Genomic DNA, 10,803 nt, shown 5'->3' with positions numbered 1-10,803 from the left:
TCCTCAAGATCCAAAACTTACAATCATAAGTCTTAAAATCTCATTTAAATGATAGCATCTTTAGTGGGATAAACAATATCAATCTTTACAAACCACAATTTCCAATAAGCTAATTGTTCATTCTATTGCAATTAAAAGTGTTTAAGAGTGACTAATTTGATTTTGTTCTAGATAATATGCCTATAAATTCCTTGGAAAAACAAAGGGAAGAAAAACAACATAATTCAACTTCTAAAGGAGTGGTTTCCAATTATTATGAATTCATATGCGAGCTAACAATTACAACAATTCACCTACCCAATTTTCCTTCCTTGGAATTTTAATTCAATGAAATCATCATGCTTATTCTTTGAGATATTTCCAGAAACACCTTGGTTGCAAATCCTAAATTCACTTAGTAACATTTATAAAAAATTCATAGATGTAATTAGCTACAACCATTGAAGCATTATGTCAAACAATTTACAAGCATGAAATGTACAACCATTGAGTCATTTTGTCAAACACATACAACCATAACCCTTAAGTTGATTTCACCAAAATTAACTAACATGAATCTAAGAATACATAACTTCTTTTCCATTGTCAATAATGCCAATAAGCAAACTTAATACATAAGTAGAACTATCATCCATCTTGATTGCTACATATGCAACAATTTAGGCACATAATGACTATAAATATTTAAGAATTTTTACAAATAGGCCGCAGCGATGTAGCTACAGCCATTGGAGAATTTTGAACAATGGTTAGCAGTCACAAAACAAGTTGTTAGCTATTAAACTATCAAACAAGCAGTCACAAGTTATTTAAACTATCAACGTATTAACCGTTGAGACTTTAAATTAAGAATTCGAAGTTTATATAATAGACTGGTTTCATAAAAAGAGATTACCAGGTAAATCATAGCTAAAAAAAAGCAAGACAAAGCACCAGACAGTGACAACAGATTTGTAAAATATAGCATATTACAGAACCAGATTCTAAAACACTATTTTTTGAAATCAAAGTTGCGGTGACATTGTCGTAAGGTATAGATACCCCATGAAGTTAAAATGAATTGGAAAAGAAACGCCCCAAAATGCGATTATTTTAAACGATAACCAAAAACAAATTCCTACCATCACATTTATCCCTTTTGTCAAACATATACTATGAAAACTTATCTACAACTATAAAAAGAGAAGGAAAAACCAAATTTATGGTATTAACATGTTTTCATAAAACTAATGACAACCTTGAGGCTTCAGCCATTAACACATAATGTAAATCAACTTGTAATGAAACTGTACAAATAAAAATCCTTACATAAAATAACCTACAGTCATTGAAAAATTCCTTCAACATTTAGTGTGCAACATTTGATATACATCTAAGTTTCAGTCAACAACTAAATAAGCAAAACCATGTAATGAACTACAAAAAGAAACACAATATAATGTTGTCAACATACCTAGCAATGAACTTATACAACTCAAACAAATGGGAGTATGCTCCAGCTCCAATATCCTTACCAACTCATTGTGAACCACCCGGTTTTCCTCCCAACCATATCCAAGAAGAACTTCTCCCCCTGGAACCCCCGAGCTACAAAAGCTCACAAGCAGTACCCAAAGAAAACAGTAGAGAGATTTGGAAGGAAAACTAAGGAAGCAAATTTTCACTTCCTCTCAATACCACTCATGGCCAACCTCAATAGATAGAGATCTTAGGATTTTAATAATAATTTCAGATTTATTATGGAATTAATTGGCTACTATCCATATCTCTTCTTCTCATCATTTTCCTCGGGTCTCTTCCACTCTTGGCCTCCTAATCCCCAAGTGAGAATACATGAGACTCATATATAGGAGGAGAAACCAATTTTTGTCATAAAGGAGGAGCAATGTGCATGCGTTGGATTCCATTTAGAGGAGTGTAACTTATGCCATTAAGGAGAGGTATCCATGCCTTAGTTAAGGAGAGTGTAACATATGCATTAAGGAGAGCATAAGAGGAATATTTTATGACATATTTTTAATGAGTGAAAATGAATATTGCATTCTTTGATGAGTGCATAAAATATAGTATAATGAATTATTTAAAAGAGCGAGAGAGAGAGAGAGAGAGAGAGAGAGAGAGAGCCATGAGATTCATGAAGGAGATGTGTGAATTGATTGAGGAGATAAAATTGACTTATAATTCCTTTTTAATAATAATATCATAGTCTCATAAAAGATAATAATAATATTAATAATGTTGAGGATTCAATCAATATTGAACTATTAGGATTGATTAATGATAAGTTAAGTCATTCTTCTTCAGCTCCAATTGATTACCAGTTTATGCAAGGTGATTTACTATTTTTGGAAAGTCATACTTGAAATGCTAGACATGACTTTCTATTTTTAGAAATTCATTCCAAAATTGTGAGAATGAAATTTTATTTAAGGAAACTCATCCATTAGTGGTATTTTCGTTATGGAAAATAGGGATTTCGCACCCCTATTTCATGCATCTCTATACCTTAGTAGATTGAGGACTCTGCGCCCTTATCTACTCCAAAGATCCAAGATTCCACAACTTAATCATTTTAAATATTCAGGGCTCCGCGCCCTAAATATACAAGACTCCACATCTTTATCTTTATTGGATTTACGACTCCACGCCCTAATTTCCATGACCTCTCATCTACTCTGCTTTGAAACTTTTGTGTTTCTCCTTATGGTACTGATTGTGAGCTTTTACCCATCTAATGGTTCATTGGTAAGGCCTTTTTTCAAAGACCTGTATACATTACAATCTCATAGATCAAAGGAATCAAATGAATTTCATAATGAAATTAACTTAATCACATTTTACCCAGAATGGTGCATGGATTCCACTGTCATTTTGGTTTTGAAGAAATAATTTCCACAGTCATTCATAATTGAACATCCTTGTTGGAAAATGACCAGGTACCCTACCACATCCTGCTCAGTACAATATTAGAAATATATAATCACACAAATCATGTATGATCCATAAATCATAATTAACCATTTATTCCACATAGCCATGAGAATCAATGGGTATATGTATCTCAATCTTGGATCACCATCCATGTCATACACCTACTTCATAAATCAGATACAAACAGAAAAACATATGTATAACATTTTACTTAACTAAAACCATCTAATATAGATAATCAATGATTCCACATATAAGAGGAAATATAACTATATAAAACATTGTTCCCCAATCTAGTGATCAATCTGTCATACATAAATATAAAAGGAAATATAATATGTATATAAAACATTATTCCTTAATCAAGTGATCAACCTATCATATATATAACTCATCAAAAATCACCCTTGATAGGAGTGACAAAACTATACTAGAAAAATAGGACACAACACAATGAATCTAATATTTTATGACTAGATGACACATAAATCCTATAGACTCTCAATGCAAGTCCTGACTCAAAAACAAAATCCCTTACTCATGAAACCCATGAAGCAAGTCAATAAAATAATTTTATTTTTCTTATTTACATATCATTAGATAAAATCATATTTATATGTTATTATGAAGACCGAACCTAGTTACACTTTTCAACACTCCATCTTAACCAGGGAGGTATTCATAATATTACTTGGACTTTAGCAATCTGAAGAATATCTCATTAGAAGAATCTGGATTTGTAACTCATTTGTATAGAATCATATCAACTATAATTATTACATAGCAAGGCATTGAGTAACAACTCCATCACTCCATAAGATTTTAGCTCAATGCTAGCAAGATCAATGATTTATAGACAGAATCATCATTGTCTCTCTTGGAACATGCCCCACCTATGCTCTCTCAAGATATATTCAATGAGGACTATCCTTATGTTGGACTCCCTAGTCCTCAAATAATATCTTTCCTCCATGACTACTTTTTCATGGGATGCCCTATGTCATCCCCAAAGAGTATCAGATGCCAAATGATTACACAATCCTCCATTCAATCTTCCGAGGTGAGGATTAGAACAACATGTCTATCTCACCTTTTCAAACCAGGAGGAAATATTCTAATAAAGGAATGTACCTAAGATCTCTGCATAGGAATTTCTAAGTTTCTTCCAAGTAAGAAACTTCCTTTCAGGCTCCCTATAAACTAGGGACCTATCACAACTCCTCATGTGGAGATCCTGAAACAACTAGCTACTCAAGGAGCTCCTTCCTTCCATGTGATGAATTTCTTCTCTGTCAATGAACCTTCTTCTTATGAGGATTTCTACATAGGGCACATATCATCCATCACCTTTATCCATGAGTTAGTCATGTCCCCAACTCATCATAAAGTGATTCATTAGAATTTTCATTTGGATTTGCCTCATGTCATACTGCTTCCATGCCATATTTTGGAAGGACATTACATCCTTCTATATGGTCTACTTGGAAGTCACTAGATTTACCTTTGGTAGTCCTACATAAGCCCATCTAGATATTGGTTCAAAAATAATAAATGAACACTTAAAATCAAAATTACCTTTGTTATGATCTTTCACCATGACGTCCTCCTATAAGTATCAGCATCCTAAATGCAGATTGATACATCTTCCACTAATATCCATTGTCAAGGGTCTCTATTATTTTCCGACTTCTATCAGATTCTTCACATCTTTCCGGGAGACATTCTAGTCAAATATTCTTGGACATCAGATGTTTAATACCTTCTACCTTCATTACATATTATCATGATCTCTTCTTATCTTTTCACACTTCATTCCCATAAGCTTCCAATCACAGTTACTTAATTGTAGTCATCTTCCTTATGATTCACATGAGAACATATTATGTTGATTTCATCTAGTGTAATTTATGTTTTTCTACAATCTCTCGAAGGAGGAGATCCCTTCTTATCTTTATCATATATCCCAAGATAGTGATCCATATTATCTACAACCATATGACATGACTTTCATAATATCCTATATAGGCATACATACCTCATCTTCCTTTCAGTCATCCAAACTTCTTGTAGTATCCTCATTCAAAAGAAATTTCTCTTTAGAACTGTATTTTTTTTGTTAAGTCATCATGCAATCATCCCTTGAGTCCCAAGAACTGGAATTCCTAATGAAACTCTTTCCTTCTTTCTAGATCTATGAATCCTTCGATGAGGATCTCATCGGAGAAACTTGAGGATCTCTCATATCCTTACCCAGCATATGTTACTTTATTGACTTATTGCATGATGATCCTAGTCGATGATGAATTTTTCTCCTTTCTATTTCAATGAGGTTTCCAATAGCTCCCATTCTTTGTAAATATAGTTTCTTTCAAACATTATTTACGCTACTCATGTCACGAGCTCTTATTTCTAGTTATTTTACTATGATGCTATTTTATGATCAGATGCATCTTATATTATACATTGCTTCCTATACATAATTTACAAGTGAAAAGTACCTTTCAATGAGTTAGATCTTCTCATTCATAGTAGAAATATTCTACTTCTTCACTCTTACATTTCTTTAACTCGGGCTCTCTCAATTATTTAGTAATGTGGGCTTTTTCCCTATTCCTCTTATCCTTACTATGTTTAGGACAATATATTCTATAGTGCCAAAGTTCTTGGCATCCATATCATCTTGCCTTATCCATGTTCCTCTTTTTACTTTGATGGCTAAAGTTTCCAAATTTCCCTTCCTCTCTTGTCATAGCAGCGTATGCTTAATTGTGCACATTCGGCCTGACATCAACCTTTGTCTTCACTCTAGCTTCTTCGATTTTACAGAGTGATCATATATATCGAAATTCAGTAGTCTCTTTCTTCCCATATAAGATTCAAGTGAATTTACTCGATTTTTCTAGTAGTGCATTTAGTACCACTGTGGTCATCTCCCTATCATACATGGCTTCTCCTAGTTTCTAGAGTTGATCTTGAATTTCTGATATCCTCATGAAGTATGAGGTTATTCCATATTCCTTGGATATCTTCAGTTTGTATACTTATTTCCTTAATGAGATTTCTTCTTCTGCAGTACTTACGGAAAACAACTCTACAAATTTTTCATATATAGCTTTTGCAGTTTCCAACTTTGATAAATATGGGATTAGAGAGTCTTTTATAGATTCTATAAGAATCCTTTAGGCTCTCACTTCTCTCTTCAAGTATCTAGCATGAGCTTGAGTATCTTCCTTTGGATGTTGGGTTACTAATCCCCTCTTGTGATCCATCACCTCATTTTTAATAAGATTTAATTATGTCCTTTTCTTCCCTGTAAGGTAATTTACAGCCCGAACCAGTTTATTTCTTTCCTTGCAAGAAGACATTTTGATATTATTAGATATAGTCATAGACTTACTTGAGTGATTGTTTCTTTCTTCTTCCTTAATCACAATGTTTTAGAGGATCATCTTCTTGAGTGACTCATGAGGGAGAACTTGATTCACAATCCTTCTTGAATGTTATAGTCTTCCTTCTTTCTTGAATAGGTTCAACTCCTTTGATGATGTATAATTGATGATCTCTAAAGTGATTTTAGGGTTTTAGCTTGATGAAGATCTAGATATCTTACTTAGTTTTATTTGAATTTATTTGATCCTTCTTTTAAGTTTGATTCTTGTGTTTCTACTTGATTTGACTGCCCCTTCTTGTCTTCAACACCTAAGCTATGATACCATGTTGAGAAATGCAGGGCATTTAGAGTTACAAGATTTTTGTGCTTCATAATTGCTTGTGATACACTTTTACTTCTTATCTTATAATATTTCCTTTGTTACGATAATATCGTGTTCTCTTCATGAAGACAATTACCAATATGCACAATAAAAGACAAGTGACACAGTATATAGGCTTCTCAGCCAAGGCCAAAACCTCTTTCCTCTTGAGAGGAAAGCCCGATCAAAATTATTCTTCTAGATATTCAATTCATAATTACCAAGACCGTGTCACGTACCATTAACTATAGTATCCTCCCAATAACCTTGTCACTAACCTTCATGCCCTACCTCTTCCCTTCCTCATCTTTCTTCTTGATATTGAATTGATCTCCTTGACTTCTACTACAGAAACTTAGTCTATATTCTTCTCACTAGCTTTTCTTCACTTCCTCGAGAGAATCTCAGTCTCTAGGAATTCAATGGTATCCTCTAGAGAAACTCAGTCTCTATATTTCTGTCTCGGCCTCCTAGAATAATCCTTCACTACCCCTAAACAATGTCTTCCTCGCATTGCCTTAATAGAAACTCCTTCACTACCCTATCTTTGCACTATCCTAGAAGAATCCTTATCTTCACACTTCTATAAGAAACCATTCCTTTGTACTTACTGGAAGAAACTCCTTCATATTTCCCAGAAGAAAGTCTCCTTCGCTATACCCAAAATAACCCTTTCTTGTCCTTCCTTCACACTTCTCTTTGTGGCTCCTTCTTTGTACTTCTTCTTCACCCTTTCTTCGCACTTATTTTTCATTGAAATCTTGTTGAGTTACTTACTTCAAATGGAGGATGAGTGTGTGTATATATACACCTCACCACATGTCCTTTAGGGAAACATTGCTGTTCGAGTTAGGTTGACTTGTTCTAGAGATTTCCTTCATCGTTTTTAGGACGACTTGAAGAGGATAGATGACAAGTTCTTGGAGAATAATTTACATAGACAAGATTTAAATTTTACAAAGTGTAACATGACTTCATTACATGACATTGACTCTAATACTTTATGACTAGATGACACATAAATTCTAAAGACTCTCAATGGGAGTCTTGAATAAAAAACAAAATCCCTTTCTCATGAAACCCATGAAGCAAGTCAATAAAATAATTTTATTTTTCTTATTTACATCTCATTACATAAAACCATATTTACATGTCATTATGAAGACCAAACCTAGTAACAATTTTCAACAATTATCATATGCTTCTTCTTATGATGCTATGCAAAACATACTATCCTAATATAAATATTAGGATTCACAAAGAACTTGAAAGTTAGTGAACCTTCTTTAGTAGTAAATTTCCTTCACTTATTCCTTCTTTTATTTCTTATCGAGTTCTCCCACTTCCTTAGCTACATTACCTTAACTCCTTTACTTTCTCTTGTTGTTCTGCTTGTTTTGACAATCCCTCTTAAAGTGTCCAAATTCATTGCATCTAAAAAATTGTACCTTGGACATGTATTTCTTCTTGGACTTGCCAAATTTTCCATTCTTCAACTTCTTGAGTCGGGCTAGAAAGGTGTAAGGTTTCTCATATAATCCAACATCACCATTGACACTGAATCTTGATTCTTACAATATGCACTGCACCCAAAACCCTTCAAAGGGAGTTGAACAATTCTTGGAGTAGATGCTTGTTGCAAAGTTGCTCCATTCTTGTGGAAATACATTCAATACATAGATGGTTACTTCTAATTTATTAATAGGTTCCCAAAGTCCTTGAAGATAGTCTCTTACTTGAGAGACTCTCATGAAAACGGAAGCCACATATTCATCCTTTGACTTCTTCATTCTATAACACTTATCTCTTAATGACATGTTTTTCCCTGTAGTACTTACTAAGTAAAAGTTCACTAGCTTGTCATTAATCAGCTTGGAAATCTTCAAATTTGCAATTAATGGAATAAGATAATATTTAATGGATTCCACTATGATCCTTTGTGTCCTTACTTCCCCTTTCTTGTACTTTACTAGTTCTTGAGTTTTATCTTTCTCTGGTTTAGTAATCTCTCCAATAATATATCCCATTATGTTTTTTCAATGAGTATCAAGCCAATTATTTTCTTCAATGCTAGATAGTTCAAATCCCCAATAATCTTATCCCTTTCCTTGTAGAAAAAGCCCATATGACTTGAAGATTCAGACATAGTGTAATAATATCTTACTTAGTTGAGATCATGATTTTCCTTAACAATATATTTAACCTTCTTGATGTATTCAAGACCTTTGGATAGTTCTTGACGATGTCCTTGAAAGATTTTCCCTAGGATTCCTCCACCAACAACTTCCAATGTTTATGCCTTGCAAATATACTTCCCTTTTTGCGAGATCAAATCCCCCCTTGCAAGATGATGTAGTGTTCATCTTCTTCAATGTACAAACCCTAGATTAGAAGGGTTTTCTACCAACAAGCCTTTAACCAGATCCCCTCAAGAGACAATTTTCTTTGTAGTCTTCTTCTTTCAAGATTTGAGAACTTCCCATCTTTTGATCAACAACTCTTTCTAGTGTCCTTATAGTTGCCTTCCTTGTTCACATTAGCTCTGATACCCTGTTAGAAAATGTCAAAATGACAATTATTATATCTTATTTTCCTTGACCTTGATACTGCTTGTGAATATTTAGTTATCATCTTTATCTTCTTTAGTTATATATTTCATAAAACAATATCAAGAAAAATAATAGTAAGAAAAGAGGACATAGATATAAGCTCTCAGCTATGGAAAAACCCTCCAAGGGGAAAAACTGGAAACGCTTATATCCTTAGAATTTGCTTCAAATGAGATACAAATACCCAATGCCTATACCAATTTTCATCCCAATACCAAGTCGGCCCTTTCTCAAGTCCTTTCTTTGTTCTGCACCAAACTACTACACCCTACAACTTCAACCTACTAGCTACAACACTACTACTCAATCGAAACTTCGACCCAACAAATTTGTCCTTACAAATTATTGGAAACCTTAATACACCTGCCTCCTGAGATGTAATTAGGGAAAGATAGCTCTCCCAAGGTCAAGGAGGTTAATATATTGGTTTTCCCTATTCTATCTATGATATTCACTTGAGCTACAAGAATAACATAATGCCAGAAATATGAAAAATATTGCCAGAAACACAAAAATATCACATGATTTGAGACAAGTTGCAAAGAAATTTTATTATTCAAAATCAGAATACATTGTTCACTTACCTCTTCGAGGGGGAAACCTCCAAAATAGCTGAGCTCAATTACAATAAAATTTGATGCCCATTCCCTTGTTGTCTAATACTATTTATAGCTTTATGACATCCAAAACCATAACTACTAGTGGTCCCCTACATAACATGGATTAACCACTTTATTTATTAACTATAAACCATTTATAACTAATTGTGGTCCCTTTTTTATAATGCAGGTCAACCACTTACAAGTATTATTAATGTGGATAACTGCTTACAAGCTTTATTAACTAAACTAACTAATTATGAATTTGACGAGGCCCCTTGTGCTTATTACATAAATAAAGGGGTTAGGGTGGGACCCTAACATGCCCTACCCTATCAAAATAAGCATTTTCCTCAAGGCTGGAGCTACAAAAACTAATAAATAATAGTGTTTGGTTCCTATGTCACACCTTCTGGAGAGGTTTCTTTCCACTTGATCAAGACTTCCTTGATTGTGTGGTTGCGGAGATGTATTTTACGAGTATCAAGGACCTATTTAGGTTGGAGCTAAAGTGAATCTTCCTCATCCAATTCTTTTAGACTTGTTTGAACCCTCCAATTGGTCCCCATAACTTTCTTTAGGTAGGATAAATGGATGACTCAGTGTATTTTTGAAGCAGTCGTTAGGGCAAGTTTGTAGGCTACTGCTACTATATGCTAAAGTACCTAGTAAGGCCCATAGAATTTTGGGGCTAGTTTCTGGAAGCCATTTTCTTTGAGAAAGGTCTACTTATAAGGTTGGAGTCGTAGGAACACTTGGTTGCCTACTTGAAATGGCCTCTCTAAATTACTTTGTTCATCCTGTTGCTTCATTCAATTATGAGCTTGATGTCAATTATCTTTGATATGAGTGATAATGGTGGCACAGTCCTGTAAGAGCTGATCAACTTCCTATACTTTGGAAGATCCGAGG

The sequence above is a fragment of the Pinus tabuliformis genome, chromosome 7 (genome assembly GCF_031772625.1).
Source record: "Pinus tabuliformis cultivar Carrire ecotype Pingquan chromosome 7, CPIR1, whole genome shotgun sequence".
In the NCBI taxonomy this organism is placed as follows: Eukaryota; Viridiplantae; Streptophyta; class Pinopsida; order Pinales; family Pinaceae; genus Pinus; species Pinus tabuliformis.
Note: the sequence above shows the minus strand (reverse complement) of the source record.